The sequence below is a fragment of the Heterodontus francisci genome, chromosome 32 (genome assembly GCF_036365525.1).
Source record: "Heterodontus francisci isolate sHetFra1 chromosome 32, sHetFra1.hap1, whole genome shotgun sequence".
Classification (NCBI taxonomy): domain Eukaryota; kingdom Metazoa; phylum Chordata; class Chondrichthyes; order Heterodontiformes; family Heterodontidae; genus Heterodontus; species Heterodontus francisci.
The window spans coordinates 20,281,543-20,294,042 of NC_090402.1; the positions used below are offsets into that span (position 1 = coordinate 20,281,543).

Below are 12,500 nucleotides of genomic sequence, written 5' to 3' on the forward strand. Positions count from 1 at the left end.
TTGAAGTCTAAGATCCCATATGCTTTGCTAACCACTCTCTCATTATGTGTTGCCACTGACAAGGAATCTGTGCACATGGACCCATGGTCCCTTTGTCCCTGCACAATCTTTAGAACTGTGCCATTAAATCTTTATTGCCTCTCCCTATCCGTTCGAACCAAATTACATCACCACCTCATGGTTCTCCCTATTAAATTCCATCTGCCACTAGGAGCACTATACAAAAGCAAGGTGCTGTTATTGTACAATCAAGTGCAAAGCCTGGTAATTGAGGCATAGTTATGAATCTCTTATCTCCATGGCAGTGAAAGAGGACATTCTCAGAGTTTTCAGTCTATGAGACAGAGTGACCATTATACAACATCTTAGACCAGAGCAACCCGGGCTAAAAGTGTTGGGGGACAAACTTGGCTCAAAGAGCAGCAAGTGAGTGACCTTTTATAATTGGGGGCTTTTAATCTACTTCCATGGTCCATAAAACTGACAGTAGCAAAATTCACCTCTTACAAATAAAATAAGAATCTTTTACTACGTATGGATGTATTTTATTAAAAAATGCTCAATACTTTGAAAAACTGATGAGGGGCCAAAATTAAAATCTCGATTGCAAGTATTTATACAGAGGCCTTTTCATTGTTTTTCAGTCAAAGGAATCTGCTTGATCAAGAATTCAAATCAAAATCATTGAACAAAAGCTTACAATTTGCTTAGCTATTCATTTACTGAATTTTACTGTGCATTTTTAGTAGTAATTATGGATCTTACTGCATCTACTTTTGCTGATTTTCTACTCGGCAGTGAGGAGAGTTGGCAAGTGCTTCAGGTTAATGAGAAGCCAAGAGTGAGGGCCTGATAAATGTTCAGAGACCGTAGAAGTGTGGCACAGCTCCTTCAAATAATGACGAACAAGCATGTTCATTCAAAACTTCCAGTAGCAAAGGACAACGTACTGTTTAAAATAACCCCACACGGATTACCGTACTTTGGTTTCTGTCCATGTACAACATGTTTTCAAAGCATCTCTGAACAACAGCTGGAAATGCCGCTGTTCTCCCTGATTTAATCAGGACTATAATAGCCTGCTTGCTGCAACATGATTCAAGTCAGCTGTCCATCCGGACTAAATAGAAATGAATCGTTTCCCTAGAAACAATGCAAGGGTTTCCTTTTTAAAATCTTAGCTCTTACAATAACACCAGATGGCTATCAGTATACTTTTTAAGGATTGTTCTGCTGCGTACAGCAAATGATCATTCACGCTTTTCCTCAAAATGTCTTTAACGCAGCAGTAATGGGCTTTTCTAAAGTTTAGTCACGAAATGCCAGAAATTGCCCCTTTTTTTTTATGGCTCAGCTGTTAATGGTAAATATTCAGCCTGCCAGTAACATCTGGGCTCTCTTGAATTCTCTGTATAACATGGTCTTTCTAAATAAAAGATTAAAGACGCTTGCAATAAGCAAGATGGCAAATTATAGCCCATGGCAGTTACTGTGGGAAGGGAGTCTACACAAATCCAAATAAATTATAGAAGAAACAAAGGAAAAACAGTTGCTGGGCCTTCTTCATCTCCCCCCTCAATTTAAACTTCATAGAGAATGACTTCCACACAATTCTTCTGCTCTGGCAGAGTAAGCTGTGAATTGTTAAAATAAAAACGGAAAAGGCTGGCAATACTCAGCAGGTCTGGTGGCATCTGTGGAGAGAGAAACAGAGTTAACGTTTCAGGTCTAAGACCCTTCATCAGAACTGGGAAAAGTTAGAAACATAATAGGTTTTAAGTAGGTCAAATGGGGGCAGGTGGAAAAAGAACAAAAAAGAGAATGTCTGTGATTGGGCAAAACACGGGAGACAATAAATGACAAAAAAGTCAGTGGGGCAGAACCAAAGGAAGTAATTACGGGACAAGTAAAGAGACAAATGTTGTGTCCAGAGGAGGTGTGAATAGTAGAACAATGAACAGCTGCCACCTGAAAGCAAAAGCCAAGACAAAAAAAAATTAAGAACGAAACATACAAAGAAAAGGAAACCAAAAGGGGGCAGAGATGACGGTCTGAAATGATTAAACTCAGTACTGAGTCCAGAAGGCTGCAAAGTGCCTAATCGAAAGATAAGGTGCTACTCCTCTAGTTTGTTTTGAGCTTCATTGGAACACTGCAGCAGCCAGAGGACACACAAGGCAGCGTGAGAGCAAGGTGGAGAATTAACATGGAAGGCCACCAGAAGCTCAGGATCATGCTTGCGGATTGACCAGAGACGTTCCGCAAAGCATTCGCCCAATCTGTGTTTGGTCTCTCCAATGTGTCGAGCAGACCGCATTGAGAGCAGCAAATGCAGCATACTAGATTAAAAGAAGTAAATCGCTGTTTCTCCTGGAATTTCTAATAGAAACAGTTAATACAACACACACAAAAATAGCAAATAGGTTAGATTTTACTAAGTAATTGGCTCTTCCGGTGAACTATGAATCTGTGCACAGACACACGTATATATTTATATATAATTATATATGTATATGGACACATAAACGACTACACTTCTGCCTACATAACACTGACTGCACTTCAAAATAATCCATTGGTTGTAAACTGCTTTGGCATTCCCTGAAGACTTGATGAGGCATTTATATAAAGAACAAGGTCTTTTTTGCTTTACTGTAATACATAAATTACTTGAATGTACATAATCTCATAGAATTCAGTTTTCAAATGTTGTATAAGTATGCAGCATATTGGTGGACAGAATTCTTGAAAAATTAAATATCCTGTCACCCTTTAGTTCAGTGGAATCACTCATCTCCATGTCGGAAGGGCACATTTTCAAGACCCACTCTAAGACTACACCATATAATCTCAGCTGACACTTCAGTGCACAACTGAAGGAGTGCTGCATGCTTGGAGGTGCCATCAATTGGAATAAGACATTAACCTGAAGCCCTCCCTGTCTGTTTCGATGAATGTAAAACATCTGTTGGCACTCGCAGTGCCCTTGTCAACATTCCTTTCTCAACGAACACGGTCAAAAACAGATTAGATTAGAGATACAGCACTGAAACAGGCCCTTCGGCCCACCGAGTCTGTGCCGAACATCAACCACCCATTTATACTAATCCTACACTAATCCCATATTCCTACCAAACATCCCCACCTGGTGTCCCTATATTTCCCTACCACCTACCTATACTAGTGACAATTTATCATGGCCAATTAACCTATCAACCTGCAAGTCTTTTGGCTTGTGGGAGGAAACCGGAGCACCCGGAGAAAACCCACGCAGACACAGGGAGAACTTGCAAACTCCACACAGGCAGTACCCGGAATCGAACCCGGGTCCCTGGAGCTGCGAGGCTGCGGTGCTAACCACTGCGCCACTGTGCCGCCCCAGATTAACTGGTCATTTATCTCATTTCTGGTAGTGGGACCTTGTGGTAAAAATTGCTGGCAAAATAAGTGATTACACTTCTAAAGTAACTCATAAGCTGTGATGCATTGCCCTGAGGTTTTGGTTAAGTGCTTGTTAAAATTTTGGTTACACTGTAAACATCTTCTCAGGTTCAGTGGCGTCAGTAACTGCCCCAAGTAGTCTGAGCATCTTACTTTTATGGGACTGACTCAAGCTGCCCTCTATAATCACAATAATGTAACCCAGGGAGCTAACAATAGAAACCCGTTGCGATCTTCACTTGATAATCATACCTTTCAGGGGTCAACCTTGACTCAATAGTAGGACTCTCCCCTCTGTCTCAGGGAACTCTGGCATCAAGCCCGACTCTAACAGAATAAACTAAACAGAATTTGGCAGTACTTTGCCAGGACCGCCCTTTTCCTACTGCCATGTTCAATAATACTGGGCTTAAGTTAGCTGCGTGCTTAATATGGGCACTAGAGAGCTGTTGACCCTGGGGAAGTATTAGAATATTTGGTTCTGGCTGCAGCAGAGACCACCTCGTACGAGACCACAGTGCTCTCCTGGACCTGTTTAAGTTGCCATATGGGAATCAGAAGAATTTTCCAGATTTTTCTCCGCCTAATTGGCCTGGGTTTTCACCTCTCCCAGGAGATTACATGGCCTCGCAGTGAGGTGATGAGCGTATATACTTTGATGCACACGACAGCACATTTCTGTGGGACAGGCTGGTTGCGTCTTCACCTGTCCTCACAGAGCGCCCAAGAAGAATGATACACGTTACAAGCCTATATAAGTAAATGGAGCTGTGTTTATATTTCAGAGTGACATTTATCAAAGGGGGATGAGCAATCCCCATTCCTAATGAATCACAGGCTTTGCAATGTAGTGGTGCTGGAGTTTGGTTCCTTGGTTTTAAGACTTTAACTAGCATAAGTCAAAGGCAAATAACAGGCATCGCACAGATCTAACATTTAATACCATTTATTCATAGCATCATTAAGTACAGTATTATGACACATTAAAGATGTATTAACACCAGTACTCTTCAAAGCTGATAAGTACAATTGTAACTTGAATATTATCGGTTGGCTGTTGAAACATGAAATGCTGCCAAAACACACAACAGAATCACCAGTTCAGATGATCCAACATAAATATTTCAGGGGCTTTTTCAAATTTTCTTAAAGGAAGCCATATTCTCCGATAATTTCAAAAGAATGCAACCAATTTCTTTCAATTGGAAAACAGCTGTTAAGCTCACAGTATTCTAACTGCAGCTCTCCAAAACCATCAAGATAGCTTTACCATCGTAAGTAAACCCTTTTGTAGGAATATCCCACTTGCATAAAAACATTCAATTGTTTGTTTTTTTCATTCATTTATGGGGATGTGGGTGTCGCTGGCCAGGCCAGCATTTACTAACCATCCGTAATCGCCCATGAACCGCTGCAGTCCAGGGTAGGGTACCGTTCGGGTGAATGGAGATGGCTATTGAAGGGTTAGGACGTCACTGCATGGTGACGTCATGGGCGCACATTCATACTGGCAAGCTGGCAAATGTTTGCACACATTGATGACGTCCATGATCACTCTGCGTTGTCAGGAGTCACTTTGTTTATTGGCCATCCCTAGTGGGCCTGAGGTGATAATGGGCCTTCTTCCAGGACTGGTAGTGGTCGCGGTTTGATAGAACTGGGTGGCCTGCTCGGCCACTTCAGAGGACAGTCCCTTAATCAAGGCCTTTGGATTATTAGTCCTGGAACATAACCACTACACTGCCACATGGACCCACATTTGCATTTTTCACCCTGTTTGACCATTGTTTCTATATCATTTCGTCCGTTGAGTCTTAAATGCTTCAATTAAATCAGCGTACATAATTCTATTGACACATTCCCTTACTTGTTCAGAACTGAAGAGCAGAGGGTCACCGTTCAGAACTTCACTATTTGTATTTTTGAAAACAGAGACATTTTGTAGAAGCTTTTCGTCTTGCACTCATCAGGACAATTCGCAAGAATACCAAGGTAAGGGAAAGCAACAAATTTATACTGTATGAGAAGACAGTGCTGATTGGTTGACAAGTGGACTCTGATTGGTAGAGGCATTGCCATGGAGAATGCGCCAGTTTATGGTGACTGACAATTAACTGCCAAGCTTTGTTTGAAATTTAAACCAGGCAGCACTCTCTTCTCATACAGTATAAGTTTGTTGCTTTCCCTTAAATTGGTATTCTTGCGAATTGTCCTGATGAGTGCAAGACAAAAAGCTTCGACAAAATGTCTCTATTTCCAGCAATACTCAAGTTCTGTACTGCCAAATGACTAATTATTTGTATTTTATTAAAAATTGATGGGCAGATTCGATAAAGGGTGACGATCTCCTTTGTCAGATATTCTTTGGCCTCCTTATCTCGAGAGACAATGGGTAAGCACCTGGAGGTGGTCCTCCAGATATTAGCCAGGCAATTAAATCAAAAATCTACCCAAATATCCTCTCACTGAAGGTTTTGGATCCTACAGAAATGGAAACATTAATTTTGCTTACCTCAACCATGTTGCAGAAAATATACTGCATTAACTAACCATACTTGGTTAATACCACTAGACAGTACAAAAGGTGGTCCTGGTCACTGGGTATAACTGAAATATTCTACTAAAATAGCCAGTATATTTTCCTCAACTGGGGCAAACCCATTGCTGAAGGAGCACTGAACTAAATCGGACCTATGCAGTAATTGACCCGAGAGTGATTGGTGCTGACACTTTGGCGAAGGAGAGATAGAATGTTTTAGTCTAGTGAAAAGGATCTACGTTTCTACACAAGTACCCTCTGACTAACAGTTAGGCAATGAAAAACAGAGTTCATACAAGAGTTACACTTTTAAGTTTTAAAAAGAACTTTCATTTAGGATATGGATTGAAGTCCCACAAACAGCAGTGAGGTAAATGACTAGTGAAGTCCTTTTTATTGGTTTTGGTTAAGGGATAAATGTTGGCTAGTCAACTCCCCTGATTATCTTCAAACAGTCCCATAACACCATTAATGTTCACCTCAGGGGGCAGACCAGGCCTTAGTTTAATATCTTGAGAGATGACACCTCCGGCACTGCAGCACTCCCTCAGTACTTACTGCCCCTCTGGCACTGCAGCACTCCCTCAGTACTTACTGCCCCTCTGACACTGCAGCACTCCCTCAGTACTTACTGCCCCTCTGACACTGCAGCACTCCCTCAGTACTTACTGCCCCTCTGACACTGCAGCACTCCCTCAGTACTTACTGCCCCTCTGACACTGCAGCACTCCCTCAGTACTTACTGCCCCTCTGACACTGCAGCACTCCCTCAGTACTTACTGCCCCTCTGACACTGCAGCACTCCCTCAGTACTTACTGCCCCTCTGACACTGCAGCACTCCCTCAGTACTTACTGCCCCTCTGACACTGCAGCACTCCCTCAGTACTTACTGCCCCTCTGACACTGCAGCACTCCCTCAGTACTTACTGCCCCTCTGACACTGCAGCACTCCCTCAGTACTTACTGCCCCTCTGACACTGCAGCACTGCCTATAGTTTTGCACTGAACTGTCATCCTAGATTATGTGGGCAGATCTTGGGAGCAGGTCTTGAACCCATGACGAGTCACAGGGCAATAACTAAATTTCAAAATGTCAACCCTGTGCGGCACAATGCACCTTTTATGACACACTGGTGGAACCATCCCTAATAAAATATCTTGTAAGAAAATAGGAAATGATTTAAAGATCCAAGATGCTTCAGGTGTCTGGAATATCAAACATCCTTTCAGAGACTAACCACATACAGTAACTGACTCGACCGTCTGATCAAATTACATCCATCAAGATTTCCTAATTATGTTGCCTCAAGACGTTTGCATGGAAAAATATTAAAAACAATCTTTTGCTCTATTTGCTGAAATAACTCACCAACATTCTCCCACTGAGGTGTCAGAGATTTTCAGAAGAAATAACATGGAAAGTGTTTGCTCACTTTAGACCGGACCAAAAGAGGGAACAAAACAAAAGCAGCCCATGTTTATTGCTGCATATTCAATGACAGCCATTTAGGAAATGCACTAATTAATTACAATATGTACAAGGCTATACAATTATCAGTTGGGATTGAATAATAAGCTCAGCCTCCATGAAAGATTCTCATCTGGGAAGTTTGCTCTTTAGACAGTTAAGAGTTTGACAGATTTTCAGAGAGAAATTTAATTTCTGTCCCTCATGATGTTAACAGGTTGCTGTTAGATTTGATGCAAAGACGTAAGTGGCCCCCAAGCACAAGCTGGCCGTTTGCTGGGATGTGGTCAGAGCAAACTTATAACCTAACTGATAATTTTATAGAAGAGCAAAATACTGCAGATGCTGGAAATCTGAAATAAAGTCGGAAAATTATGGAAATACTCAGCAAGTGCGGCAACATCTGTGGAGAGAGAAGCAGAGTTAATGTTTCAGATCAATGACCCTTCATCAGAACCGGGGAATGTTGGAAATGTAATAAGTTTTGGGCAAGGGAAGAGTGAGAAAAAGGACAAAAAGGAAGGTCTGTGATACGGTGGAATACAGGACAGATTAAACAACGGAAGAGTTAGTCGTGCAGGGCCAAAGGGAGTAGTGATGGGGCAAGAAAAGAAACAAAGAACTAAAAGATGTGCCTCGTGCAGGCGTGTTGTCATGTGAAAGCCCAAAAACAAGAGAAAAATCAAAACACGCAAAGAAAAGGAAACAAAATGGGAGAGAGATTACAGTCTGAAATTATTGAACTCAGTGTTGAGTGCGAAAGGCTGTGAAATGCCTAATCAAAAGATAAGGTTCTGTTCCTCGAACTTGCCTTGAGGTTCATTGGAACACTGCAGTCAGGCGAGTTCAGAGGGGTCAGTGGGAGAGCAAGGTGGAGAATCAAAATGACTGGTGACCAATAGCTTGGGTTCACGTGTATGGACTGAACAGAGGCGTTCCACAAAGCGGTCACCCAATCTGCATTTGGTCTCCCCAGTATAGAGCTGCTGCATTTTGAGCAGCAAATACAGTAAACTAAAAATTGGGAGATGTACATATAAATCGCTGTTGCACTTGGAAGGAGTCTTTGGGGCCTTGGATGGTGAGAAGAGGGGAGGTAAAAGGGCAGATGTTGCATCTCCTGGTTTTGCATGGAAAGATGCCACAGGAAGAGGCAGGGGTGTTGGGAATGATTGAAGAATGGACCAGAGTGTCACAGAGGGAATGGTCCCTTTGGGATGCTGAAAGAGGTGGGAAGGGAAAGATGTGTTCAGTGGTGGCATCATGCTAGAGGTGGCGGAAATGACGGAGGCTGATCCACTGAATATGGAGGTTGGTGGAGTGGAAGGTGAAGACAAGGGGAACCTTATCATGGGTCTGGGAGGGAGGGGAAGGGGTGAAAGCAGAAGTGCAGGAAATGGAACGGACACGGTCGAGGACTCGGGCAACCACGATGCGGAGGGAATCCACCTTGACCTCATGCTGGCATCTCTGTCTTCGGCCTACTGCAGTGTTCCAACGAAGCTCATGCAAGCTCGAGGAACAGCGCCTCAAACTTCGATTAGGCACTTTACAGCCTTATTGACTTCAACAATATCAGACCGTAATTTTGTTTCCTTTGCTTTGCATGTTTCGATTTTACTCGTTTTCACACAACAGCACACTTGCTCTAGGCATCTCTTGCCCCATCACCACTCCCTTTGGCCCTGCACGACTAACTTCTGTTACTTAATCTCTCCTGTCTTCCATCCAATCAGAGATCTTCCCTTTTGTTCTTTTTCCCACCCTCCCCCTGCTCAAAATCTATTACATTTCTAACTTTTCCGAGTTGTGATAATTTCATAGCCTTGTCCATATTGTAATTAATTAGTGCATTTCCTGATTGCATATTCAGTGAAAGCCTAAAAGATAAACACGGGCTACATTTGTTTTCTTCCCTTTTTTGTCACGTCTAAAGTGGGCTTTTATGTTCCATGGTGTTTCTTTCAGAAATCTAAGTCACCTCAATGGGAGAATGTTTAGTTTAGTTTAGTTTAGAGATACAGCACTGAAACAGGCCCTTCAGCCCACCGAGTCTGTGCCGACCATCAACCACCCATTTATACTAATCCTACACTAATCCCATATTCCTACCACATCCCCACCTGTCCCTATATTTCCCTACCACCTACCTATACTAGGGGCAATTTATAATGGCCAATTTACCAACCTACAAGTCTTTTGGCATGTGGGAGGAAACCGAAGCACCCGGAGAAAACCCACGCAGACACTGGGAGAACTTGCAAACTCCACACAGGCAGTACCCAGAATTGAACCCGGGTCGCTGGAGCTGTGAGGCTGCGGTGCTAACCACTGCGCCACCCTTGTTGGTGAGGTATTTCAGCATATGGAGCAAAAGACAGTTTTTTGTCATTTTTTTCCTTGCAAATGTCTTTGACTAGCAGAAACTGACAGCATAATTAGGTAACCCTGACACAGATGTAACCTAATCAGACTGTCAAAGGTGAGAGGTGAACTGATAAAGGAGAAACTAGGCAGAGGCCTGAATGCTGGACTAATAATGAACACTTCATGGAGTAAATTAGTTTTGTTTAAAGAGCAGTATGGTTTAGCTTACATAATTATTTGAGCTGGGATTTTCAGGAAGATCATTTAAGGTACATCAGATAGTTACTAATGTAGCTCAGAATTTCAGGAAAATGGAATCAGTTTGAAGTGGTTATCTGAACCAAATCCTACAAGTTCATTCTTCTCTGGTTACGATTATTGAATGTATTATGAGATTTCCAAGATAATGAGACTGCAAATCAGACTATAATTGTGTCATGGGGAAGTTTCCTTTTAAAGCCAAATTTTTGATATTTTTCTCAGATCATATCCATGTACAGGAAAACCTTTTTTTCCCTCAGAACTGTAACTGCAAATTGCATGGTCTGATGTCATGAGGTACAGATATTTTCCTGAAGATTACCATCAGATGTTTGTTTTCAATCTGTTGCCCATTGTTATGTTACTCAGCTATCAGAATCAATTTTTCAGCTCATCCCCATGCCCAACTGGAGAGGATAAAAGCACCTCGTTACCCAGTGCAAAAAATGACTGAATAGCCAGATGATAAAATGGAGACATTGTTACGACCGAGGTGGGAGGAGTGCACCATCTTTTCTTGTTCCACTTCTCCACAGGCCACAACGTACATTTAAATGTTTGCCCAGTTACCGATGCAGTCATATACTCTTAATTTAAATGAGTCCTTAAAAAAAATTTTAAAAATAGAAGCCTCTCATAACACATATGGAGTACAATATTTGCTTTGTGTGGGACACGTGTAATATTGATGGTCACAGCAGAAATATGCCTGAAATGTCCCCACAACCATTCATTATTCTCTATGTAGTAAACCTTACAGTTTAATCCTCCAAAGCTGCAATAGCGAAAGTGGATTTGCACTGATACTAAAGAATGTTTATCCATGTTAGCATCTACCGTTCCACTGAGCACCATGAAGTGTCTGAGGAGTTCAATAATTTTGGCAACGCACAGGCACTCCCAGTCACACTGATGCACACTTTCTGTTTCGATCGCACAGAGATTATGTATCATGTGCAAGCATCATCAAAAGCAGCAGTATCAGCACTATATTGTTCAATTTTATCATTGAGGATCACAGACCCAAGCTGTTAGCAAGAAGCTACACTTGAAAGGACTAAGGGGCTGGAGATAAGGCTGCAACATGGTAGTACTCATTCTCTGACTCAGGCTCCTTTTGAGCTGAGCTTCTCGCTGGGATCAGTGAACTTTACAAACAAAAAGAAAATAAACCTTTCGTGGTGGGGCAGGTGAGAATGATGCCATTATATTTAGGGGCAGTTGCTGCTATTCTTCTGTGCACAGCATGGAGAGGCTCAAGTTGCATTGGGCCAATGTGTACACTGTATCTGTGCTGCATGGTGCCATGAGAAAGAATAAACTGCTATTTGGTAGCACAATGAAAATGCAACAATTTAGCACTGCATCACACAGTAGCTGAACTATCAAGAGATCAGGGCTCAAATAGGGTGCTTTTTTAAAATAAATGTTCTGGCATAAGCTGAAGTAGAGGCAAGCTGAAAAATGATTAATGTCAGGCCCTAATATATTGTATATGCATCTTTATTACCACCATGAATTCCAATCAAAAAGTTTTCCAGTGATTGATTTTCAGGATGCCCATTGTTGATGCAAAAATAGATAGCTGTAGAATAGAGAGCAATTTTAAAAGGGTTCAAATCTGAACTGATCCTTTATCAGTGATGCAGTGCAGACCGTTTCAATAGGATTATCCAATGCCAGTTTGTTATTTTCAATAAATATTATTTAACAGTGCTTTACTGGCCAATGAGTAGCCAAAAACAATCTGTCCATCGATTTAAGCTTTGAGCCTAGGACCATAACTGGAAGAACCAAACCCCAGCTATTACTTTATCAGAGTTGCCAGCGTTGTTCTTGGCTTGTTTTCGAGCTATACCTTCTCGCTGCCCAGAACAGGAGCCAAAACAAACTTCACTCACACTGTTCTGAGCTCCCCAAAGGAAAACCAGGCCTGTCAGTTGTATGTTTCAAACTCAGCACCATTATGCGGGTCTATTGGGTTAACTGATACTCCCTGTGTTAACACGAGACACCAGGCAGTCTACTGTGGCAAGCATTGTCCTCAAACTTTCTGTTCTTGAACAGATGTAAATGTGCTTAATCTGCTCTTGAGGAATGGTACGTCAATCTGTGTTCCAAAAGTTAGAAACACTGTGTTTCAATGCTGAATCCGAAAGTGCCGTTACTCCAGTCACTCAGTAAATTTAACTTAATATTTTAACCGAGGGTGGAATCGGTGCAAGAGGAGCCCAAATTGGGCAGCGCACCCAGAAATGAGAAAACTAGTGAGGCCCAGCCGATTTTAACAGTCGGAGAAAGCTATGATTGGCCTGTTTGCTAGCTAATTGCATTGGCAACAAGTCACCCCCCCCACCCCACCCCCACCCACCCAACTACACCACACAATTTCCAAGAGGAGTCTCAGGTCACTCTTTAAAGGC

At 42.2% G+C, this 12,500-nt stretch overlaps 2 protein-coding genes across 9 annotated transcripts in view; one reads left to right on the top strand and one right to left on the bottom strand.

Moving 5' to 3' along the window:
- ralgps1 (Ral GEF with PH domain and SH3 binding motif 1) overlaps window positions 1-12,500 on the bottom strand; it is a 650,997-nt gene that overhangs the window by 350,590 nt on the left and 287,907 nt on the right. The gene's annotated exons all lie outside the window — the stretch shown is intronic.
- The window catches only part of angptl2b (angiopoietin-like 2b), a 51,846-nt gene that overhangs the window by 29,921 nt on the left and 9,425 nt on the right, over window positions 1-12,500 (top strand). The window lies entirely within an intron of this gene.